At 54.0% G+C, this 25968-nt stretch overlaps 1 protein-coding gene across 1 annotated transcript in view; it reads left to right on the forward strand.

The window, feature by feature from the left end:
- Positions 1-6915: 6915 nt before the first annotated feature.
- The window catches only part of OARD1 (O-acyl-ADP-ribose deacylase 1), a 116355-nt gene continuing 97302 nt past the window's right edge, over positions 6916-25968 (forward strand). The window contains exon 1 of the mRNA XM_061363009.1: positions 6916-6919. The gene's annotated coding sequence lies outside the window, so the exon portion shown is untranslated. The remainder of the gene's footprint in view (positions 6920-25968) is intronic.

Raw genomic sequence — 25968 nt, forward strand, 5'->3', positions numbered from 1 at the left:
TCAGTTTTGCCCCCCCCAAAATCTCCCATCAAGGTGACAAACAGGCCCAGTGTGAGCCCGCTGTGAGCCCTGCTCTGGGCTAAGCCAAGCCTTAACCCAGGCCTTCGCCCAACCCTTTCGGAGGACTGGGAATCCTGGGAGGCTCAGCTTGTTCCCAAGCAGTTTTGGGCTCCCATTGGAGCCGAGTGCTTTCCGTAGGGAGCGACAGCTTTCCCCTATCCCTGGCAATGGGAAACCAAGATGATAACCCCCCAGCCAGCCCTTGGGGAGTACCAATCACCCCTTGGATCTTTGGCCAGTGACCAGCCAAGGCAGGCTCTGCACCCATGGCATCACCCATGGCAAAGGCATTTTCCCCTTTATTTAGGTATTTATGTGCTCAAAGGGGAATTATAAAGTGAGCATCAGAAAGGGGGGAAGTGCCCCACACTTTTCCTGCTCAGGACTCAGGTGTGGGACTCCCCGACCCGTTCTGGGGCTGGTTCACATATGGGAAGCGGAGCAGCATCAGTTCCCCCAGCTCAGACTGGATCCCTCCTGGCACATTGCAAACCCCAATGAGCTGGTTCCCCACAAGCAGAGGAGCAGCCCCACAGAGGGTCACTGCCCTCCCCTGCCCCATGGGGGTCCCGGAGGTCCCATGGTCCTGAGCAGAGGCACCACTGCTTGGTTGTGCCCTGGCCCACTGACACGATCCTCTCCAGGCAGTGTTGTGGGTTCAGAGAGTTTTATTCCCCCCCCCAGATACACAAAAGCTGTTTTCCCATCCATCTCCCCACATTTATACCCAAATATCAGCCTAAAAAACCCAAAATCTATTTTTCTAGCCCCAAACTGGCACTTTTCTGAGTGAAAAGTAGCTGAGGGACGAGCCCCAGCCAAACCTGCGCTTGCCCTCTATTCCCAACATAAGAACAGCCCCTTTGAAGACATCAAACAGCATCTGAGTGGGAAGGATTTGCACAAAAAGACATGGGCAGCTTTCCTCCAAGGAAAGGGCTCCAAGGAACGGGCCCAAAGACCCCTCTTTGTTCATCTGTGTCAGCCAAAAGACCAGGAACAAGGAAGAGTCTGGGTAAGGACACAGCAGGACAAGGGTTTAGCCAGGGTTTGTATGGATTCTTGCTCAGTGGGTTTGGTCCCTGAAGCATCACTCCTGCCACAGCTGGGGAGCTGATGGACATCGGGGGCATCCAGAGATTCCCAGGGGGACAATTCCCTCCCTTCCAAAAGAGGGGAAAAAAGGAAGGGAAAAACCTTCCTTTTGTTCTGCACCAGGCAAAGCTCTGGACATGTATCACCTCCAGAAGGGTGCAACAGAGGCAGGAGGATTTATAGTCCTTGGATTAAACCTTTTGCATAATGTCTGGTTATAAAGCCTTGAGACACGTGGCACGAGGACCAGGAGTGATGGGTCCCGAACGTGTGGCTCTTGTGGGAAAACCACATGTTCCACCTCTTCCAAACTCATCCTCACTTTCCTGCCTCTGTGGTTGATCCCCACACTCTTATCTGGGGGAAACTGGTTTGCCCAGCAAAGTTTCTGCTCTTCTATCAGGGATATCAAAGCCATTTTAAAAGTGTAGGTTTTCAACCAAGGATTTTATCCCAGTGCTGCCCGGAATGGAAACAGCCCCAGTTCGCCCTCAGGGTAGACAGAAGCTGATATCTTCTCTGGAGAAGATCAGTTTGGGTTTGTCCTTAATCCCACAAAAAGCAAAGCAGCTCCAGCCCGGGAGCATCCTCATCCTCCCAGGAACCTCCTCTCCAAGCTGGATCCAAATCCTGTTTGCCACAGGTTAGGAATCGGCCATTCTGGAAAGCATCCGTTTGGTTTTTAGTTTCTCTTCTATGGGGAGAGTCACTTCAAAACCAAAACCTGACTTCTCTGAAGATGCTCCTTTGGAAGGTCTGCATCTGAGGATGCAAAACTGTCCCCTGAACTCTGCTTCCTGCCTCACCTCGGTTCTCTCCCTCCTTCCTTCAAGGCAAAATAGAGACAAAAATATATGGAAAGAAGAAAGTTAGGAATGGGAAAATAGGGAGAACAAGGGAAGAAAGTTACTTTTTCCCTTCTGAGCAGTGTTCTGGGGAGGGAACTGTGGGTTAATGCAGCAAAGCCCCAAATTCCTGTCCCTTCCAAGGTGCACATTTCAACAACAGCAGCCGAAAAGCTGCTTTTCCACCCAAATGACACCGGACCCTTCCGCACAGCGCCTGAAGCACCCGGGGCTGTTTCGGGGTTCACCCCAAGGGGACCCCCGGGGCCCCTCGGGATGATGCCGTCGGGGCCAAGCACGCCGGCCGGCGCCCGGAGGAATCCGGCGTTGCCCGGACGTGCTGGCGGGGCCACGCCGAGCTCTTGGACCCCGCTCGCCTCTTGCGTAAGGCGCAGAAATGATGCACCGGTTACTGTAAGTGATGAGAGGCTCCTGGCTCCCTTTTAAAGCGACAGGCGGCGTCTGCCTGGGGTCTGGCATCGCTCCCCTGCCCTGGCCAGAGGGTCCCCAGTGCCCTCAGTCACAGACCCTTCAGGGAGCAGCCCCCGGGATGGGGGGGGGGGGGGTCCTGGCACCCCCGGCTGCGCACAGAAAAGGGACATGGGGGGAAACAATGTGGGGGTGCAGCAGCGCTGGCGCAGCCTCAGAGCCCAGCGGGGGCTCTGCAGCCCCTCGGGGTTGTGGTTGTGCCGTGCCTCAGTTTCCCCTGCTTGCAGGCGCAGAGGAGGCTCAGGCAGACAGGGCTCAGCTGGGTGTTATTGAGCCGAAGGTAACAGTGAAATGAGAGGATTCCGCAGCGCTTGGGTGTGCTGCTTCCACACACGGAGCAGAGGATGTGGTGCCGGGGGGGTCTCCAGACAGTGACCGGTTTTCCTCCGTGTCTGCAAAGCCTTAGAGCGGGAGAGGAAGGAGTCTGCGAGCAGGGCATCCCCGATGGAGCCGTGCCTCCTGCTCTGCGCGCTACCAGCACACCGAGGCGCAGAGACAGCACATTTGGCTTCTCCCTCCCCACTGGCATGTGCCGTGGTTTGGTGTTTTTCTCTCTTTTCTTTCCCCTCCTTTCTTTTTTCCCCTTTATCTGCCTTTCAAAGGCCGTTACTCATCCGGAGCGGGACGGCTGCGCTCACCGCACCGTGCTTGTCTGCGCTGTTTCCTCAGGGAGATGCTTACCCGCACGTGGTGACTCCTTGTGTGAGTCGTCAGGGTGCCGAGGGTGGGGATTACTCACGGTGTAAGGTTTGAGGAGGGGGGGAGCCCGCATTCAGTGCTTTGTCTGCAGTTGTTCATTTCCCACCCTTTGATATATTTTCGTTCCCCTCCTCTCTTACTCCTTCTGCCAACGCTCGCTCCATCCTGGCTCTCTGAGCTCCCTCCTCCTTGCTTTCCACTGGGGACAGAGCATCCCTTTGGGACACCCCCTTTCACTCTCTGCCCATTTCCACTCCTTCTTGTTCCAGCTTCTCCCCATGTCTCACAGATGTCCCCGCATGGCATCAATGCCTCTGCCTGAGCTGGACCAGAGCAGAACCGGCATCACCCGCTGCTTCCTCCAAAGATCCAGCCCTGGTGCACACAACCCCAGCCCTCATCAGGCATCACAGTGGCAGAAAGGCAGGGAGAAGAATCCAGGAAGCCCCAGCTCCCGGTTTCAGGCTGGGGCTCGCCTGGGCTCCCTGAAGGCGCCTGTTGTGGGACTCACCGTGTTGGCAATGCCAGGCAAAACCCGGTGATGGGCAAGGCTCAAGGGGAAAGCATTTGGGACACGGCCCTTCCCTTCCTCCATGCAAACCCGCGGCAGATCAATGAATATTTTAACAAAGAAATATTTCATTAAAAGAGTTGATTGCTTAATGAACTGTCCCTGTGAGCCATCAAAATGCAATGGAGGTTTTTTTCTCCTCTCTTTAACGAAGGCAAAGATTCATATCACGAGGAACTGGCTTATCAAATTACCGTAATAGCCTGTGTAGACCAAGCCCGGGGAGGCCGGGGGCCGCCGGAGCAGGGATGCAACTCCGCGCGGTCCATGGGCACGTTGAGACGATGCCCAGCAAGAAGGGACCAGGCCATGGGCCCTGGGCACTGCTGTGATGTGATCCCTGAGCAGCAGTGATTTGGGACAGTGTGGGGCAGGTCTGTTTATTAGTGAAAACATCCCTCTTCATCCCAGTTTCATAGAGGCTCCACTCAGGGCAAGGGGTTGCTCACTGGGGTGCTCACCGGGATGCTCTTCGTGATGGTTTTAGGGTGGCATGGCTGGTGGGAGCAGTCATTAGCAGGTGGGAAATGAACAATAACCTGCCAAGAAAGGACCAATTTTCCATCAATTAGAGTGAAGCCTCTTTTTGTCTTTTTGTAAAATTAAGTTTCACCAACTGGTGATTACTTTGGGTGATGACAATCCATTAAAATGGACACCGGGAGGATGTTAATGGTGCTTTGGGAGGAGGAGAGGGAAAGGTGCTGGGGTTGCAACGCGCTTGGGTAGGAACAGGGGTTTGGAGGGAGGCTCTGGGGGTCAGGATCTGCCTGTCTGATGCTCCAGCAGCAGGACAGGACGCAGAGGATGAGGGAAGCAGCCCCCAGAGCAGGAGGCAGGAAGCTGGAGGGAGCACAAAAGCGCTTTGTCTGGGGCTGGAGTTTGCGTCCCTCACCCAGGGCTCCTCCACCTCCCCGCTCCCATTTGGCTGATGCCAGCCAGGAACTGGGCCAGGGCCATGGAGCAGCTCCCCTGAGTTCAGGGGCACCCCTTGTGCATCTTGTGCCGCTGCTTGCAGGGCCCTCAGGCCAGGTCCCAGCCCCTGCTGAGGTGCTTGATGGGGATGGGATGCAGCAGGGCTCTGAATCCGGGACCAGGGATGGGCAGCAGTGGGAGCGAGCTGGTCCTGCAGGACCAGATGGGGAAGTCACCACCAGCACCCTGAGCAACCGCCCAAATCAGATGCAGTTGAGACCAAACTTCCCTTGAAGAATGAGGGGAAAATATGCACGGCGTTGTGCATTTGAAGATACATCTGTATGTGTGTGTACACACACAGAGGAGCCCTTAAAATCAAGCCGAACAATGGACCAGAGCTGCATCTGGTGCAGGATCAGCCTCCTTTGTCTGCAGCCCTTCCCAAACTTCCCCATTTCTAACTTTATTGATCTTCCCAACCTTCTAGGCCAGGCTGGATGGGGCTTGGAGCAAGCTGCTCCAGTGGAAGGTGTCCCTGCCTGTGCCAGGGGCTGGACCTGGATGAGCTTTGATTCACTTATTTGTGAAAGATTCCCAGGGGTTCCAAATCTGGCTCTCATCTGCATCGGTTTTCTGCAGAAAGGAGTTGCCTCTGCTGTCCTTTCCCAGGGAAACGGGCAGGGATTAGATCATCCGATGGCGATTGTGAAAGCCAAGTGAGTATTTACTGTAAGAGCTTTGATTCAGCCAGGGTTAAGTCAAGGGGATGGGAGTGCATGCTCCTGAATCAGAGGCACCGCTGAGCCCTACCTGCCCGGAGCTCCCAAATGCTCATTCTGCAGGAGGGCAGCAGTGCTCGGGTGTGAAGGATGCAGGGATTTAGTAGGAAACCCACCAGGTTCTCACTAGGGTTTTTGATTTTTCTGTCCCAAATTCACTGCAAGAGGTGCACATCCACAACTGGGCCAAGCTGGACTTTTTGACCGTACCCAACTGGGCATAGCGGGAGGATGCAGGGATGTGTTTTGTGCCTTTTGGGTCACTCGATTTGCAACTTTATTTGGGAGGGGATTTCCATAGAACAAAAGCCATAAAACCTGGGGTTTCCCACTGAAAAGCTTTTCATGTTCTCTCATGACCTTTGTTCAGCAATGACCTAATTTCGCTCCAACTCTGGCACAGACTATTCCTGAGGTGGGAGAAGCGGCATCAAAATTGGGTCAGTTTGCATTAAAAACCCTCCCGTTTACTAATAGTTTTTCATTTGTTGGAAGGACTCGGGCACGGAGGGGACGGGACGGTCGCTCCTGACTTCAGAAATGGGTTAATCTTCATGGGAAATTGCTCGTCGATGCTCAAGGACTTTCCTAGCAAAGACCTTTCTCTCCCAGAAGGCTCAGATGGATGCGGTGCTACATGGGGCTGGTGATGACTGAGCTTTCCCAAGGGTCCTGTGCTGCTGGAAGCTGGGCCATGGCCATTGTGCCCAATGGAACTCACCCTTTGGTCCATGTGCACAAGGCAGGGAGGCTCAAGTTCAGCCATGCCCCAGGAAAGATGCAAGGAAGGAAAGACAAAAGCACCCGGGAGGCTGAAGCATCCCGCACCCTGACCTAATTCAGAGCCTAATCCAAAGGTTGCCCTAATCAGGGGGGATCTGAATCTTAAAGTCTGATCCCCCCACCCCAGCAAAGCAAATGGGAAAATGCAGTGGGATACGGGAGATGGAGCCCAGCTGCTGGGATCCACAGAGTCTCCATGCTGGGGTTCCTGGGAACGGGGCTGGGAAGGGACCATTGCATTGGGTCTGGTCCTCAGGAAGGTGAGATCTGCAGGACTTGGCCTTGTGGAGCCGCTGGGGATGGGACAGGAGGGCAGATGCGTTCAGAGCCCCCGACCCTGCGATGAAACCCTGTGAGAGCAGCGGGGTGGGCAAATAAACCAGCTGGAACCCGAGCGAGGCGAAGGAAGCAAAGCCAAGGCAAGGCGAGCCAAGCCCCAGCTCAGCCCGTTCCTGCAGCCGCTTCTCAAATGTGCGAATTATGCAGCCATTTCACGGGACACTTAGGAGTCAATTTGCAACGCGGCTCAGGGGGGAAATTGGGCACATAATTCCCCTGGAACAATAACCGGGAGCAGCCCCATGAATTGAACTCCCGGCCTGCGCCTGGTTAAGCACGCACGGGTGCTGGGGTGTCCCCATGACCCCCCGCAGCCGGTGCTGGTGGCGCAGGGGCAGCGGGTGCATGCCGGCAGCCCCGAGCACAGTGGCAGCAGCAGGCTGTTCTCATTACAGCCCAATGAGGCTGTTTACTCACCCAGCTGGAGACAGTTAGAGAGTGATAAATAATGAAAGAGAAAACATGATTTTCCCCTCTGTGGTTTCTATTTGTGTAACCATATGTCACAGCTCACTACGGCAGCATTTTTGTCGGCTTTATTCAGGGAAGAGTTGAGTTTTTTCCATTGAATGGGTATTTTTTTTCCCCCCAGCTTTTCTCTTTATTATTATTTCTTTTCCTGGTGCAGTATTTCTGGTTGTTTCCCTGTGAAATTCACTCACATTCGGTCTCTGCCTTGTCCCAACAACTGGGAAGGTTTAGTAGGACTGGTCTCGGCTCCTTTTCGGATACCTGTCGTGGGGCTACAGGGAGAAGAACCAGCATAAAGGAACATCCTGAGCGAGGTCTGTGAGTTGAGCCCATGTCCTTCAGGCTGGAGTGACTTTATCCAGGAGGATAAAACACATTGGAGCTCTCCTTGGCAAGGGAAGGAAGGGTGGGATGAGCAATACCTGGTTCACCTTTGCAAGCAAGGCTCTGAGTGCTGTGAAAGGGTGGCAGAGCATCGCTCCTGCGGATTCACCAGAAGGGAAACTGAGGCACAACATGCTGCCGAATGAACCCACCATTGCAGAGCCGAGCAACCCGCACACCCCCAGGCACCTGCAGTGCCCTGAGGGGCAGAAATGGGGGAGAAGAAGCCTGCCCGGCAGGCTAAGGAAGAGATTTCGGATGCGTGTGGCTCTTTCCCCATGGAAGAACCCAGCACAGCAAGGATGGGGAGTGCTGGGGGGTGTTCGCCCTGCTCTGCCCGCCCGCTGAGCGAGCCCTGGGGAGGGCAGGTCCCTGCAAGGCCCCTCTCCCTCCCCGCCAGGTACCGCACATCTTCCTCCTCCTGCAATTATCCCCTGGCTTCCCCCAGCGCCGCATTCAGCTGCCGGCGTCTCTTCTCCTGCCATGCCCCCGGAGCCTGCAGCCCATTGTTCGGAGGTCCTGGCACGCTCTGCCGTGAGTTTCCCCTCGGAGCGCTCTCGGCCAGGGGCGCCCCATGTGGGGTGGTTTTTGTTGCCCTAGCAAGTTCTCCGGCTTCATAACATCCTCTTCCCGCAAGATAGAGCGTTTTGGGAGAGCAATTATCCCAGTGACCTCATCCATGTCTGCGGCATGAGGTCACCAACGTTCGGGGAGGTGCGCACCTCGCCCGGTCCAAACTGGGTGTGCCGGGAGCTCGGCTCATCCCGATCCGGCGTTTGGGCTTGCTCCAGAGCCTGAGCCCTACACTGAGGAAGCTGGCAGTTAACCGTGGCATCGTTCCCAGAGGCCAAATCAGGTACCGGAGCGTAGCTGCAGAGGTGTTTGGATGGGTGTAAGAGCCCAAATACCAGAACACCAGTTATTACCCAGCTCAGAGCCACTGTGTCCCAGCAAAACCACCCCAGCTCCAAGTCGGAGCCGGATTCTGAGTGCCTGAACTCAATGTTGATGGATTTGTCCTTTTTAAAGCAGTTTAACTTAGGAAAATCAGTATCTCCTTGCTTCAGGTCATAGCGAGCACCCACGGCAGGGTTTGAGCTGGAGACCAGGGGGAAGATGGACCCCACTGGTTCCCTTCACTCTCTTCCTGACCCAGCAACTTCACAGCTTCCACAAGCAGCCCAAATGGGCCTCAGGGTCCTGCTCCTCTCTCCCCGCAAGCATCACAAAATAAGGGCTGGGAATTTGTTGCAGGTTAATTGGGGTTATTGGATATTAAAGCCCCTTTGCCTCTGCAAACCGACCCTTTGCTGTGCAGCACCGGTGGTTCCAATGTACCTTATTACACCTCTAAGTGCAGAGAGCGTTTGTGCCCTGCGGAGTTGATGCTGATGTTTCCCCCAGCAGCTCCTGCTCTCTTGGTCAATATGGAACATGCCACCTCCTCCTCTGTGTCACCTGCACAGCAGCCACAAGGGGATGAACCCCAAACCCTCTTTGCTTCATGTTGAACACTGGTGCAGAGCACGCAGCTGGCATCTGGAAGCAGACACCCCGTCAGCTGGGAGCTGCATCTGACACAATGGCATGGGCACATCAAACCAGCTCCTCCGGGTACCATGTCTACCCACAGATCTTGCTGCCCCAGGCTTCCATGCCAGGAAGCATAAACCTTTTCCATGGCTTTTCCCACTTCAAGCTGTGCAAACCCAGCCCTGGCTCATTCACATCCCCATTCCCTCCCTGTGCTCCTGCACCGGCCCGGCACCGCTGGGGTTAACAGGAGGCACTTGGTTGGAAAAGGCCGTTTTTTATTGTAACAGCAGATACGGAGGAGAAAAAAGCCCTAGAACCATTTATCTGGCTCACAGTTTTGCTAATGCCCTCGGCTTTAGGCCAACGGGAGATGTTATGAGGTAAATCGGCCAAGTCCTGCTATCCAAACACTTCAGAAAAGAAGGATATTTTCAGGCTCTTGCAGGAATCCAGCCCTGGGGTCCTGCAGGATGCGGCGCGCTCCGAGCCCTCTTGACGTTCATCTGCTCGAGAAGCAGGAGAGCAGCAGCCAAAAGACTGCCCCTGGAGCTGGCATGGGACTGGCTCAGCACCTTGGCACCAGCCCCACTGCTCACAGCATGCCCCCATCACAGGATGCTCTGCCCTCACCCACCACACTGCCATGGGAAGGGACAAGCACAGGGCATTTTCCAGGGGAGAAAATGCCTTTATGGCCCCAGACAGACAGTTTTCCCCTCTGAACATCCCAGGACTTGCTGGTACCCATCTATGGCCCTCTCCAGTCACTCCACACTGCTGGGATGTTCCAAAGAGCGTGGTGAGCAGCAGCAGCCCCTCCATACACACCAAGGCTCACATCATCCATCCTGCACTGGCAACCCCAAAGGCAAAAAGGATTCTTGCCTGGGTAGCGGACACAAAGAGCTGAAGTTAATAATGGATTTTAAACGTCACAGGGACTATGTATGTTCAACAATATACACACATTTTTTATTACTTGCACCATTTAAATGGAGGGGTCCTTTGTTATTTATTAAGGGGCCACTGAAAACATCTTTCCATTCTTGTTCCTGTGTCTTGAGCAGTTCATTAAAATGCCCACCTTTCCTGCCATAAACCCCATGCACACAGGCTCATAAAATCCAAACATGCCCTATTAAAGTCCCCATATAGAGAATAAAACACCCCACACTCAGGGCCCATGTTGCAAGTGCCCACATAAACCACAGTAAAACCTTTACGCTGCTGCACTTAGACTCGCTCAGACACGTGCAGCAGCGGCGATTAAAGCATGGGGAGAGGTGCTGGTATCAGGGTGTCCCATTGTCCAGGGGGTTTACCAGGGGTCAGACCCTCCCCCATAGGCACTGGTGATGGTGCATACCCTTCCCAGGACCCCATAGCTGAGCCTTGCCCTTCTGCCACCTTGAATGTCCTAAAGATCCTGCTCTGTTTCTTACACTAAGGGTTGAGTTTGGGGTAACTTGGTGGGTTTACAGCATCAGGAGCTGCCAGTCCCAGCTCTTCTCCACTGCTTCCCATGGGAGCTGATGGGGAAGGGGCCGCAGAGCTTGAGGATGAGTATGAGAAACCATCGTCCCTCCCCAATCCAAGTGGAACACCTGCTGGGAATCACACAGCTCAGCTTGGCTGCTTCTTATAGGGGAAACCTGCCTGAATGGGGAGCCTGCGACTTGCAGCCATGGGACGGCCTCAGCTTTGCACCCACCCAGGGGTGTTTGGATCTCGGATTCGATGCCATGGGAGCTTTGGAGACGCAGATGCAGAATCCCCAAACCCTGCAGCAATCCCGTGCTGTTGCTTCAAGAAGATTTGAGCCTGCAGACTTCTTCCTTTCCTTATCACGGAGGATCAAAGCAAGATGGGCTCAGCACCATCACCAGGAGCGTTGGCTCCCAGTGTCACACAAACAGGATAGAGCTGGTGGGACCTGCCCCTCTGATGGCAGGGCTGGGACACCCACCCTCCGTTATCCCATGGTTATCCCACCCCAGCCCAGCTGCATGGGTGGCAAAGGGAAGGCAGTCAGGCCTCATCAGAACCAATTCCTGCAGCCCCTGCCCCAGTGATGAGTCTATCACTGACATTTACAGCCTCAGATCGATGGAGAGTTGGGTAAAATACTCCAGCACATCATTATGGTAACGACCTGACAGCAGAACTGGGATAAACTGTCCTGGGGTGACGGCTTCATCTCCCCACCAGCACTTGCAGGAGGCAGCAGCACCGTGTCCTGCCCTCCCCTTGCTTTTGGCTGACCCCAGTGAGATAGCCACAGCCCTCCACCGCCACACACCAGCACCGACCCATCAGCATCACAGCCCTGTCCCCCTCTGCCTGCATCCTCCCCTGGGATCCCAGCGCTTTGCTGCAGGGCACGGAGCGAACCATCCAGCAACACAGAAATCTCAGAGTCCTCTTTAGGTGTCCCAGGAGGAGGCAGATCTGAGGGAAGGCGGCGGAGAAGATGCCTGCAGCAATGTCAGTGCTAGAACAGCCGGGCTGACAGGATTCAGAGCAGGGATTAAGGTTGGGATCAGGGATGAGGGGAAAATGAAAACAGACTCTGGCTTTCAGGCAAGCCTCTGCTCTGTCTGGCTTCTTGTTTGCTCGGGAGGAGGACGGGCTCTGCCTTCAGAAAGGTCCCGGTTGCCTTCCTGGAGAGGCTGTGTTCACCTCAATGCTGCATCCAGAGACATCCCAAGGGGAATGAGGATGCAGCCGGTGTGTTCTGCTGCCCCTGGTGCAGCTGGACCAGACCGAGCGCTGTCCCATGGGAGGATGCGTTAGAGCAGCAGGAGCAGCCATGGGCACGTTTTCCACAGGGACTCTGAAATGTCACTGTTTCACTTCCTGACCAGATTATTCCCAATTCCATTCTCCACAGCTCTTCTTGATGGGACACCTCTGGGTAGGAACAGGCACACCTGGGGTGGTGACAGCTTTCTTACCAAATCCCATTCCTCTAAGGTGGCATTTTATTGTGCATGGGAAAGCGGAGCAGCTGCCTTTCCCCATGCTCCTAAAAGCAGGGCCAAGGGAACCTCAAGGAGGAAAAGCCAGGCCAATTGTGCAGCTCACTTGGGTACAAGAAAGTGGGACCCACTGTTGGCAGGGAGCTCCTCACTCCCTGGGGTCCTCCTGCCCAGGGGCAGCCACTGCTGCATCCCTCCTGGGTGAGCTTAGGAGGGAAAGCAAAACCTCCCCAAAACTGCATTTCCAAGAGGAGCAAGTCCCACGGCTCCTGATGCAGAGGGAGCAGAGCCCCTCTGTGTGCCCCTGCTCTTATCTCTGTGGGGCCACAGGGTCCCTTGTAGTGCAGCTCTCCAGAGCACTGTGGGGGTGCTTTAACCTGTGGGTCTGCTGCCACCCCATCAGAGCGAATCTGGACTCTTCCTTTCAGCCCTTTTCTCTCCATTTTTCTTGCCTTTTTTCCTCCCTCTTGCCCTCTTATATCCACAGAGACCATTGCCATCCCCCTGAGCAGCCCATCCGCAGGCTCCTCGCCTGCCCAGCACACACCACTCACTCGCACACCCTGGAGCTGCTCATGAGACACCGCACGGGTTACACACTCCAACACCCTTCACTTTTGCCACCTCAACTCCCTCATTTCCAAGCCCCCTTTTAACCCCCAGCGAGACACAACCAGCACCAAGTTTCCCCTTCACATCCCTCTTTCCCTTTCTCCCCTCCATTCCCAGTGTCCAACCCTCTTTTTCCAAGGTTTTTTTTTTTTTCCTTCTTTTCTACCCCTCTCACCTTTTTTATTTTTTAATTTAAGTTTTTCTTTCAACTTTCAAGGTCAACCCGGACAGACAATGCCACCAGTGCCTGTTTGATATGTGAGCGCTATTGGCGTCCATTGCCACCGTTTCCCTGGTAACACAGTAACCATTAATTTTCAATTAAAGTAGACAAAAAGCCCGATGACAGCTCCAGGTCTGCTGAAGATGTCAAGAATCCGTATTAATATACAGCAAGAGAGCATAATTGTGTGTCCATCTTCCCGAGCAACGAAAATGGAGGGATAATTACCAGCTAGAAAGCCACTCTGTAATTTTGTTCTTACTGTCACCACAACCCTACATATTAGCATAAATTAAAAGCAGGGTTTATTGTTACCAAAGTGCATTGATATTTCCAGCCTATTTTCTTCCTTTTAACTGTTTGTTGTTGATGAGTGACTCCTGGACACATGGTGGGTGAGCCCACAGGAGCAATCGAGATGCCAGGCAGTAATGGATGAAGCCTTGCGATGCCACCCAGGTGGAGAGAAGGGAGGAAGAGCAGCATCATGCGTGGAGCTGGGCAGAGAAATCCCGCATCCATCTGCACCCCTCTTCCATCCTCCGCATCCACAGGGAGCTCCCATCCAGGTTCATCTCAGCCCAGCTCCTCCATGGGTGATGCGTTGGGGGGGGATCTGCTGCGTGTGCCCATCACCGCTGCCTCAGGCTTCGCCTTGGAGCTGGAAGGGGCACAAGTCCCCGGCTGCTGCATGCTCAGTGACAGCCACTGAATTCATGAATTTAAGTGAATGGAAAAAAGCGGGTTCCTTGTATCATATCCAGGGAAAGCTGTCCTTCAAAAGGGAATTTAGTGTAATTACCCTTAAGGGAGCGATCCTCAGTCAGTCAGTCACAACACTGACCCGCTGCTGGGATCTGACAGGGAAATTACAGGCTGTGTACTCAACAAAAGGGGCTTCCTTCCTCCTTACAGGAAGGATGAAATGCTGAGGTTTGAAAAGAAAAGTATTGGCTTCTGGGTTTGAAATCAGTATCTCGTACAGGGCTTTCCTTTGCACACACATTAGAAGAGGGTGGAGGAGAACCAAGCCAGGGAAGGGAATGGGCGTTTATGGGCTTGAAAAGGAACCGAGAAACTCCAAATTCCCACTGAGTGAATGAAGGGGTTTCTCATGGTTTGCTTCCATGATACAAGGAGAGGTGATGGGCACAGAAAGAGCCTGAGTGAGACAGTCTCACAAAGAGATCTGCTGCAAGCATCACCATGGACCAGAGCCAGGACAAGCCCTGGCCCCCTCCATTGCCATCACCCCAGTATCAGACCTGGTGGCTCTTCACCCTGGTCACAAACTGCCACTCAGATGCGGCCACCACTCCAAGTGGGGACGGGCTTAGAGGAAGCTCTGTGGTTCCCTGTCCTATGTAAGGAGGAACTAAACCATCTCTGATTCATTGATTCACATCAACAGGAACTTGGATGGTGAATTCCAGAGAACTGGGAGAAACAATCCCATTGTCTATGATTTGGGGGGTGGGAGGGAATTAGGGTAAATCGATACTTGGAGAAATACCCAATTAGATTCTTAAGGAATCAATTTGTAAGGAGCTGAGAGGGAATGGGGAGGACATGGGCTTGTTTGGAGCAGGGATGGGAGAGCGGGAAGGCTCCAGTGCAGTCTCGTAGGCAAACAAAGGTAACATGGTCTGGAGATGAAGTCATCACCCTGCAGAGGCACAGCTGGGTGGGAAAGCACACCAGGAGTTATCAGCATCCTGCTACCACACTGAAAGACTTTGAATCAGAGAACGGTTTGGGTTGGAAAGGACCCCAAGAGCATCCAGCTCTAACTGGATTCTGCAAGGCTGGGGCAGGAGGGGCTGCCCCCAGTTTTGGTGGTAAGCTCAGTGCATGCAGCACACTGGAGGGGGGCACAGGATGGGTGCTCAGAACCATCACAGTAAAAGGAAGGAACAACTGAATGAACTCATGAGGGCAAAGGCACAGGGAATGAGAAGCAAAAGGCTGGCGAGGCAGTGATGGAGCAGGGAGGTTGGTGCCTGCTCACAAGCTCAGGAGTTGCCCATGCGGGATGCAGCAGGGGGGAGATCAGTCAATGATGGGGGGGGGTGGAGTTCAAAAGCAAGCAGAGAAGCATCAATAAGAGATTTGGAAAACACAACCCACGAGGAGAGAGCGGAGGAGCTGTGTCTGTTTAGTCTGGTCTGGAGAAGGCCAAGGAGGGCAGGAGATAACAGCCCGGCGGTGTAAAAGGCTGCTGTGAGGAGGACAGGGATCAACTGCTGTCCATATTCCCAGCATGAGAGGAGCAGAAAGGGGCTTCACTTCCAGATCGAGGTTAGGGAAAACTTTGTACGAGGATTTGGCAATGTGTGACTGAGGGAGGCCACGATGTTTTTCATAACAAGGCTTCAAGAAGAGATCAGCATGGCCCTGCATTGCCATAGCAGACATCAAGGTCCTCAATAACTTGGGATCTGAAGAGGCAGGTCAGTGAGCAATGAGGGCAAATACAACAGAAACTGCTGGGTTTGGCCAAACTGAACCATTTTGGGAACCAGTCAGCTTCAGCAGTCTCTGAATGGAAATAGGGGAACAGGAGCAGACTGAGAGCATCCCCAGGAATGGGCAAGCATTTTGAATGGAGTTGTTTAGACAACACTTAGTACCTAACACTTAAAAACTATGACAACAGCTTTGAAAGCTCAGAACAGGATCATCTGATTCCCTGTAACCAAGCCCCTGGGTCAACTGAAGGATTTTCTCCTTCCAAACCTCAGTTCCTGCTGATTAAAAAGTTCCTTTTCTCTCTGTGGGTTGAATTTTCTCTTTCAGCTGTGGGGTTTGCACTGATCTGAATCTCTACAACACTTACAAGAGCCGTGGCCTGACCAGCTTCAACACAACACAGAGCAGGTTAGGAGAGCAGGCTGTGCACTGCCCTGGCTATAAAACATCACACAGACAGACTCCCTACCCAAGTCAAGACTCACCTTCAAGATAGAATGCTCCTGTGACAGGCACATGAACCTCATCCATCATATGAGGAGGTACAAACCCCAACACAGGGCCTGCAGGGTGCAAACACCACTGCAGGGAGAAAGGCTCCTGTTCCTAGGGAAGCACCCACCAAACTGAGCCCCTTTTATCCCAGGGCTGCCCATGCTGAGGATTGGCTGCATCTCAGAACACATGGGACCACCTCAGCCCCTATAAACTGGTGTGAAGATGCTGATTTAAACCAGCTGAGCTCTGGGCTCTCTGTGTTCCATTTCCACCTGACAGTCAGCTGTTTGCAGCATTTCCCCTTCACTTCCCATGGCTGCAGATGTGTGGAACACTCTGATCCTTACCCCAGGATCTGTCCTAGGAGTGGCAGAAGGAGCACTGAGTGCATCCAGGCTGTGCTGTGCAGGATGAGGGGAGATGCTATAAGCGTTATTCAGGTGCCCAGCTGATGGATATTGCACACCCTCCCAGGCCAGGAAACAGGCCAAATTCTGCTGCTCAGCATCCACATCTTGTTTGGTTTAGGGAGGAAAAGCCATCCAGATGATTCACACCCCGGTCTGAGAGGGAAGGTGACACAACCAGGGAAGTCTCTGCTCCCCTTTGCTTGTGCTCTCCTGGTCAGATCCCTGCAGGGACAGGAGAAGCCTGGACCCCACTGGTGCTGAGTCACCTTTTGCTAAGCTGCCCAAAGGCCGCTTCCAGCAGCAGGCAAAGGCTCAGGCTTTGAGCTCCCATGGCCGAGAGCAAGCTGTGCTGAGCTTCACCCATCTGCTCCCCGGGGTTCTTCATCCTTCTTTCCTTCCTCCCTTCCCTCCATGGGGCTTAGCTTCAGGCTGTCCAAGGCAGGGAATCCCTCAGCAGACATTTATCTCCCCGGTGCCTGGCACAGAGATCCCAGGCAGGACCCCTGCACGCCCCTGCACAGCCAGAGCCCTCAACACCCTCACACATCATCACACATCCTTCCCTACAGCCCAGGGCCCTGTGTGACACCCAGCACGGACCCCCCGGCTCCCAGAGCACCCCGGTTTCTGCAGCTAGAGCTAGCAAAGGGTCAAAGCAATCCCAGCCCTCCTTCCCCCCCTTGATATAAATACCAGCCTACCAGTCGACACAGAGTACATACATCTTAAACAAACACTTGGCTGGGCTGTTTATCTCCACAGCCTTTAAACAAACTCTTTCAAAGGTTTCTGCTGATATGAGAGATTTACTGAAAACCATTCGCCCTTCTTAAAAGCCTCTCAGTTTATGCTGCTATGGGTGAAACGAATAGCGTTTTAGCCTGGAGTTTTCTGTCTTCTGACCGCATGTTTATCCTAGGGGCCACTGCTGGCTTTGATACGAGAGCAGCACGGACACAAATCTTTACGAGGGAAAATGTAAAATAAACCCAGAAACTCCCAATGTGGGCTCATGAATGTGTGTGAGTGTGTGTGTGTGCCACGGGCAGAGGGGACCAGGATGCGGAGTTTTGTCCTTGCTAAAGTCAAGCTCAGCATCCCCGCTCTGCAGCTCCAGCATCCGCTGGTGCTGTCCCACGGCAGACGTTATTCCCAGGCAATATTTCATGCAGCAATCAGTGCGGGGCTGCCTGAGATGAGCCATTTCCAGCAGTGCCATGGCAGAAGGCTCAGCACCTCCATGGGGCAGGCTGCCGTTGTCACGCTGCGGTCACGCCGCTCGCTCCGCAGAGCAGCTTTCATTAAACCCAAGGGACATCGGCGCGGCGCAGCCGGCTCTGTCCCGCCTCAGGCACTTTATATTGTCTCGGTGTGTTTTCAGGCCCATTTCACAGGTGGGGAACCTGAGGCAGAGGGAAATGATGTGCTCAAGGACACTTGGGAAGTAAATGGGAGGAATTGGAGCTGAGTTTAAACACTCGAAGGTCCTGCTTCGGGGGAGGCTGCTCTACTTTGTGACTCCAGCGTGAAAAGATGAAACGGGAGAAGACAGATTGAATGTGCTTTTGGAGGAGCTGAACCGTTCAGTGGGAAGAGCGTTTGCCCACTATGCTTAGAAATCACAGCCGGATTTTAAACGGGGCCTTTTGCATCCTGCCCATGGCTTTGCAGTGATGGGTTTCAGCCACCTTGCTGGGCAAAGTCAGGATAAGACCCTTGTCCCAAAGACCCCACAGTCGGGTTAAACATTCCTTCTCTTTTTTTCAGTGGTTTATGTCATTTTCCCCAGTGTTTTCCAAGGAGATGACCGAGCCCTCCATCTGCTTCTGCTGCAACGTGCCATGCAGAGGAGGAAGCTGCTCCCTCACTCCCAGTAGCGCAGGGCTTTGCAGCATTACGTGTCATTTCTTATTTACCATCCTCCCTCCCTTATGACACACTCAGGTAGAGACCTGCTTGTTGTCAGTGTGACACCCACATGGGTAAACAAGGCGAGTTTACCCAGCCATCAGTCAGGAGGGATGGAGGGCAGGCACAGCTTCCCAGCAGCAAGAACACCCTCAGGGTGGGTGAGCTCAGAGCCAGCATCGCGATGCTCCATCACCCCGCATCCTTGGGGTCTTGGCCGCGCAGCCAGAGGACAAGGGGCTGCTCTTGCAGGTCCAGCAGGGAGAAGGCTGCAATAAGCTCAAGGCTCTTAAAGGCTTTATTCCCTTTTACTGCTCTAGGACTGTTTTCTCTCCCCTGGATCTGCTGTGTTTTATCCAGCCGGAGCGAACAAAGCCACACAACAGGTTTCAGAGTAAACACTGGCTACCAGGAGACTCCTGGTGCAATTGCAACAGCTCTGGCCACCCAGCCTCACTCGGAGATATGACCTCGCTATCCTGGCAGGCCTGGAAAGCAGGAGGCAGACAAAGCAAACCCCAATAACTGTATCTGGGACAGTCATTACCGCATCGTGGTGTGGGTTTTCAGCCCCTTTTGGAACAAGCCGGAGGCCCCACGTGGGATTTGTGAATGCTGGCACTGATGGCACCGCTTTTCCATCCCTCCTCCGGCCCCTCAGCTCAAGGCAGAAGCTCAGATGTGTCTGGGTCTCCTACGAGTCCAAAGTCCAAGGCTGCAGGGAGGGAGGAGGTTGAAGAAGACAGTTCCCAGATGCCTCCCTGCCCCACCACGCACGGAGCCATGGAGACGGGGTATTCGGGCTGCGGTTTCCTATGCTCTGCATTTAGGAGAAACCCGGCAAAAGAGCAAAGGTCAGGAGAGAAATGCTGGTATTTATTTATCCAGGAGAACCTGGTGAGCAACACGGATTCGGGAGCTTTCGACACAACAGAACTCGCCCTGCAGAGCTGCTAAACCAGTTTGGTGGCGACGCTGCTGTGCACAGGGACAGCGGGAGAGGTGCGGGAGGAGCAGCCCCCGGAGCGCAGCCCCTCAGATCCCATGGGATCGGGGCAGAGCCATTCCCCAGCATCCCCCTGTCATGTTCCTGGCATCTAGGGAGCCCCGTTTGTGGGTGCTGGTTAACCTGCGCTGAGCAAAGGCCTGATGCTGGGGTGAGGGGCAGGATGAGCTTAGCTGTGGGTGGAAACCAAGGGAAAAAGGCAAAAAAGCTGCTTTTCCAGAGGGGAAGCCTCAGAGCATCCCCCCCCTCCCAGGCTTTTCAGACCCTGGATTTATGACATTTGCTTTAACAGGCTGATGAGATGTTTCTCCATGGGAATCCTGTGGGCCAGCCCCACTCTACATTTTGCCCTGGCTCCTGAGATAGCAAAACCACACCAGTGAGGGCTCGGGGTGTTTCTGGGCTGTGCATGAACAAGTGCAAGCTGTAATGGGAGTGTGGCCTTCATTGAGCTGTGTCTATGAAAGCTCAGATTTACCCTCCCTGTCCCTTTCAGGGGGGGATCACCGCTGTGTCCATCACCCCAACATCTCAGCCACAGCCAGTAGGGAAAACCTAAATGAGGGCCAAATCCATGTCCACATCATGGAGGGGCTACCTGGGAGCGGTTGGCATCTGCTGCGGTTCCACACACCCCAACGGGCACAACCCCATCACACCCCGGCCCCTCTCACACCACCACCACCACGGGGGCTGGTGACCAGCAAACCCCTTGGCACGGGGTCCCTGCAGCAGCAGCCACGAGCGCACTGGAGCCCCGCTGCCGGCGAAACGTGGGTAGCACAGATGGGCCCTTGAGCATCCACCGAAAGAGAAGACTTTTTGTTCGCATGTGTTGGCTCGGCTCAAATAACTCACGGGGGACCCGAGCTGCAGGCTGGAAAGGGAAGAAACTCTCTCCAGATGAAAGGATGTCAGAAAATTGTATTTAGTCAACTGCGTGTGTGTGTTAGAAAGGGGCGGAGGGAGGAAGGGGCCGCGGAGGCTGTTGCTGTGACTGACTTTCTGACTTCTTAACTTGTCAGCATATCCTCAAGTTAAAAATGCACATGCACACAGGACTGCAGCCAAAGAGGCTGTCTAGCCGCAAATCCAGATGTGGGGGCCGCAGCGCAGGCAGCCAGCCCCGCTCTCCCTGAAACGACTTTCAGACTAAACAATTGTGACTTGGCTGTGAGAGGCAGCGCAATTCCAGATGCTGCTTTCCCTTCACGTTGTTTTAATTGGGCTGGCAGGCGCAAGGGCTCTTTCAGTGAGAGGAAAGCTTCCCCACGGGACCGCAGTGTTTTGGCAAAGCTCCCACGCTGCTACCTTAAGAAAGAGAGAGAGGGAGGGAAGGAGAAGGGAGAGGAGGGAGGCAGGAGGTGATGGAGGGGAGAGAAGCCCAGCGCGGCTTCCCGAGGTGTTTACTGCTGCGAGCGGCTGCTGCTCCGCGTTTTTATCTGCTGAAATTCTCACCTTTTTTCGCTTTCACATCCCCCTGGCAGTAAAACCAACCCCCACGGGACAGGATGGGGAAGGGGGAATGTCCCCGGGCGGTGCTGTGCTGGGAAATGGGTACCCAGGCTCTTGTGCCTCAAGCAGGGGCAGCATCCGAGAGCCATGGCAGGTTTCATGCACTGCCTTAGGGATGCTTCCGTATTGCTTTCCATAAGTCAGGTGGGATGAAGCCTTGGGTGAGATGGTTTAGTGCAAGGTGACCCTGCCCATGGCAGGCGGGTTGGAACTGGATGATCTTAAGGTCCTTTCCAACCCAAACTGTTCTATGATGCTATGATTCCAAGTCACACCAGCCCGGCAGTGACTAAGGGACCCAGTGGGTTCACCCTTTGCCTTGCCTTGGGAAGCAATAAGGGCTGTTAAACTCACTGCAAACTAGTCCTAAGCAGTGTGGGTGCTGACATCCAACCACGCTCCAGGAGTGTGTTTGGGCAGGGAACACACTGTTTTGTTCTGCCCAAATTCCCCCAGCCATGAACCCTCACTGGCTGCTATAATGGGGTTAAATCAACCCGTTTTGGTACCCTCATTACCACCCTTTTGCCTGCAGCACACCAAGGGAGAGGGTGTCACCCTAGGGAGCAGGGCTCTATCCTCACAGGGTTAATCCAGCACAGTCCTGCTTCCATGGGGTGAGCCCCCAAGTGCTCCTTGAGCTGCCTTGAAGTGGTGAGCTGAGGCAAGAGCACGGTTTGAGCTTGGGCCGGGCTCCTCTCCCAAGCCAGGCTGAGCCAAGGGAGGCACGGAGGGGATTTTAAGGTGGACTCTGGAAAAAACCCCTTGGAGCCCTGAAGGCAAAAGGGGAGCAGTGAGGCCGGTGGTGGAGATGTGAGGATAGGGCTGTGCTATTGGGGGGATGCTGAAACCTTAGGGAATACAGGGAAGAGGTTGGCTCCCTCATCCCCTTGGGCACAGCTCTGCAGGCACTGCCCTCGCCTCCTTCCCGGCTTGTTTGGGGTCTGAATTCCCACTGGATGCTGTGTGAGATTCAGGACAGGCCGCACATCAGCCGCTTCCAGCAGTGACAGGTACATCCGCTTCATGGAACGGAAGCAAAAAGCAATGCTTTTGGGGTCGGGGGGGGTCTGACAGCAAACAGTGCCAGGAGCCGGGATCCCTGCCCCTGGCCCAGTCCAGCTGCTGGGCCATGTGCACTGGGAACGTTAAAGTGTAATCAGGAAGGTTTTCTAGACAGGAAAAAAGGAAAGTCCCAAACACATCCTTCGCCTGTGCCCTTACAAGTCCCTCAACTCCCTTTTCCCCCTTCTAAATGGGGAGGGGAATGGGGTGTTTTCTTGCTTTGGTTTCTTTTTTTTTGGGGGGGAAGGGGTTTGTTGTGTTCTGTTTTAAAACTTTGGCCTCATGAATTTCCCAAAAAAAGGAACAAATAAAATCCCCCCCCCACCCCCCAATAAAAGGAAAACATGGAAAGAAAAACAAACTATTAGAAAAGAGAGGAGGGAGGAAATGTTATTTAAAAGGTTACCAGACCACATCATTTTCCAATGATATTATATACTCCCTGCAGTATCCAAAATATATATGGGCCTTGGGCCAAGAATGTAAAAAAGAGGAGGAGAAGAAGGGGGAAAAAAAAAGAAGGAAAAACCCACCCAGTGTAGACACAACATCTGGACAGAGGCTGAACAAAACCTCCATTTATCACACTTAATCCTGCAATGAAGCAGTCAACAGTTTACTTCTGTTTTGCTAATTTAGCTGCTTTCATGCTTCCGAGGTGGAAAAGCCAAAGTCAAAGCTTTGAATTAAGTGGCACTTTGTGAAGCTCTTTCTCCTTTTCTCCCTTTTCCCCTAAACTCTCTTCTCCTTCTCTTTTTTAATCCCGGTCTTTTATTCATTCCAACCTCCCTGCCCCCTCTGGCCTCTTTTTTTTTTTTCTTTTTTTCCCTTTTTTGCCCTTTTTCTCCTTTTTTTTTATTCTTTTTCCCTGGGATCAGTCAGAATCCCAGTGCCACAGCCCGGAGGCTCCAGTGCCCCTGGACACAGGCGAGGCGCTGAATCCTGCTCATTCCCAGCTGCACACACACAAACTGCTCTGGGTTTGGTGCCCAGGATGCTCCTCATTCAGAGGAACAAACTCCATGTGCCTGGAGCCAGGCTCCAAGCAGGGAAAACCTGAGCCATGGAGTCCACATGGCCCAACGGATGTGTGTATAAGCCTGCTGGAAACCATCCCAGAGAGGGTTTCAATGGAAAACTGGGTTTCTCCCATGCCAATATGGGTGATGAGGGCTTCTGTGTGTGAAATGTGCCTTTATCCCCAGGAATCATTCCACTTTTCATTGAAAACCATAGCAGGGCCAAGCCCCGCTCCATTCCAAAAAGACAGTGGCCATCCTGGGTAATCCAGAGGCCCCCGGGATCCGGGATCCCCCCGCTCCTCCCTGTGTGTTGGGTTAGCTCCGAGTCTGATTTATCCTCTCCCCTGAACAAACCTCATGTTTTCAGCACAGAAAACCCCACTTCCTGACCCACTGCGGTGCACATCTGAGTGCATTCAGAGGCCTGCCCACCACCTTCCACACCCGCGGCTCCTACCATCCATCACTGAGGCAGATTTCCCCATCCTCCAGAAGGAACTCTTCCTTCCAACTAGCTGTGAAGGACCCGGCACCCTGCGTGGGGCTGGTGATGATAAGGACGACCACAGCATTAACCACAGCGTTAACCACAGCACATCTCCATCCCCTAGGAGTTACGGACTCTGGAGGATTCTCATTCAGCCGCTTCAATACGGATTTGTGAGCCCAAATTCAGGCTCTCAGGCTGGAAAAATGTTGGCCTTTGAAGCAGTAGGATGAGTGGTTTGGGGCTTCCAGAGAGGTTGGATGTCCGAAGCCAATGTTGAGTTAAATTTAAGGGGCAGAACCCAGTTTCTGTTGGCAAGCGAGCTGTGCCCATCACCAGGACAACATTGGGCATGGCCCTTGGAAGAGAGGAGAGCGAAGCACTCAGTGGGACAGGGGTTTGCCCACCTTTGCAGACACAGTTATTTGGCTGCTTTTGAAGCTGCTTCTGATTGCTTTTATTGTGGCAAGAGCAAAAGATACAACAAACTCCCATCCTCAGAGGCTCCATTAAGGTTTGCTAAGAGCAGCAGAGCCCACGTCTCAGGAAGCGCAGGCATCCTGCCTGGTTCAAGCTGAACGTTATCAGGCAGCACTTTGCAGCACAGGGTTGATTTCAGGGGCTGTCTGGTTCTCTGCTGTTGTATGTATGGTATTGCCTCCTTCCCCTTCACTTGACGGGGTTTCATGTGTGTGTCAGAGGCTGGCTTGTCTCTAAAGACACTGCTTAGTACCGGTTTATGAACTGGAAGAATAATGAACTAACTAACAGGGTGCTTGAAGAGCCGCAAAGGACAAGTCTTGTGCAGCGTGCAACGCAAAGCTGTAAGCAGCTCACCCAGAGCAGGTCCTGAATGCCAGGATTCAGGAGTGACACACACTGAATCCCTTGTCTCGCAGACACATCACTGCAAGGTTAGATAAGGAACAGCACATTCAGGCTGTCTAGAGCAAGAAAGAATGTACCTGGCTTTGACAAACAGGAGTGGAAAATTGCCGGCGCGCGGGATACTGTGACAGCCTCCAGCCTGCTCCATGGACTGAGGCCATGAGAACAGATCGGGCTTAAACCAAGCAAGAGATCACCCCTCCAGCCCCGACTCAGTGAGAACCATGGGATCCCCCCTGCCCTTTTGGGGCAGAGTTAGTGCCCAGAGATATTTAATACATAATGGTGTGGGTGCCATAATATTAACATGGTGAATTTTCTCTGTCTCAGGGAGAGCAAAGGAGCTGAACTGAGTTAAGCTGAAATGGACCTATGCATGGCAACAGCCAGGCCTTCCCCTTCAGAGGTCCTGGGCTCTGCTCGGGATCATGAGCTGTGGAGCCTTCCCACATGTGGGATTCAGGCCTCACTTCTCATGTCTGGACCCAAAGGGGTGGTAAATCATCAGTGGCTTTGGTTTCCCTTGGCACACGGTGTGGTGATGCCACCAGCGTGTCACCCCTGCATGCAACCCCCAGGCTCCTACATCCTTCAGAGCACAGCTACATCCATCTGCTTTGGGCTCAAAGGGTAAAAAACCACTCAGAGGCCTTTGGCTCCTGAAATCCTCCTCTTGAACCCCACAGATCAATGTTATGGTGTAAGAGAACGAGCCTTGATTTGCTGCTTTCTAGACCTGCTAATTCCAAGAGCTACCATTCCCCATTCGGCTGCATCCCAGCAAACCTTTGCAAGGCTCTGAGCTATTTCCCTGCGGGGATTTTCCCCATTTCATTCCAGAAGCTTGCCTTAGATCGAAACAAAGAGAGAGCCCTGCAAAAGTTGTTCCCTTATGTATCCTTCCAGTTCTGCCCGCTGTAGGTAACGGCTAGAAAGGTGTAACTTCACCAACACATCTCAGCATCAGCGCGTGCCAGTTCCATGCATCCTCCCCAGCTGCCAGCAGGGAGTAACCCCATCCCCATCCCTCCATGCAGGGCCCAGCTCCGGCAGCTCGCACAGGACACGGCTGGACCAGGGACCCCCAGCCCTGACTCGATGCGGTCCCCGCTGTGACGCAGCGGCCGCTGCATTCCCACGGCTCGATGGTTCCAGGCCCTGCCTGGGCTCCGGGGTCACCCGTTCATGTTTACTGTAGGGGAAGGAGGCCATGGTGAACATTCCTGCTCCGAGCCTCGCCCGGGTGGGAGCTCTCCCACCGCGATGCCCTGGGAACGGCCGCGGTGCCCTGTGCTGCCGCAGGTGCAGCAGTGGGGATGGGGCCCTTCAGAGGCCCTTTTGTTGCAGTGAGGTTGGGGGGGGGTTCAGGATGAGACCCTGGAGCCTTTGGGTCTGGCCATGCTGGTCACTTCTGATGATGGGGTGCGCTGCGTTCCCCCAGAGGCACAACCGTGCTAAAGGTCCTTTTGCATCCTCACTCACACTCAGGCTCTGCTGCAACATCTGCACTATGCAGGGGGTTATAGCCCTCAGCTCCCTCCCCAAACCAGCAGATAAATCCCCTCCTGGAGGCTTCCTCCCCCTTTGGCACCTCCTGCCTGAGCATGGTTAATAAATGACAGTCCAGTGAGCACTGTGAGCTGCAGCACTGCTGCCCAGCCGTTGCCGTTCCTTCCCCAGGGTGGAAAAGCCCCCTCTGACTGGGGGGAATCCCCCCCCCATCTGGCAGGAGGCAGTGTCCCCTGCACTGAAAGCAGCTCAGACCCACCTTCACCAGTGCCTGGGCTCACTGGGACCTCTGGGGGGTGAGTGAGGCCCTGCCTGGGAGAGGGGCTCAGCCACGGAGCCAGGCTGGGAGCGTTGCCTCTCCGGCTGCTGCAAGAGGGATGCTCAGGGGACACTTGCTAACCCCTGGCTC

Source organism: Neopsephotus bourkii, unplaced genomic scaffold (genome assembly GCF_033783945.1).
Source record: "Neopsephotus bourkii isolate Nb327-2 ecotype Australia unplaced genomic scaffold, CSIRO-AGI_Nbou_v1 NB_1139, whole genome shotgun sequence".
Lineage (NCBI taxonomy): Eukaryota > Metazoa > Chordata > Aves > Psittaciformes > Psittacidae > Neopsephotus > Neopsephotus bourkii.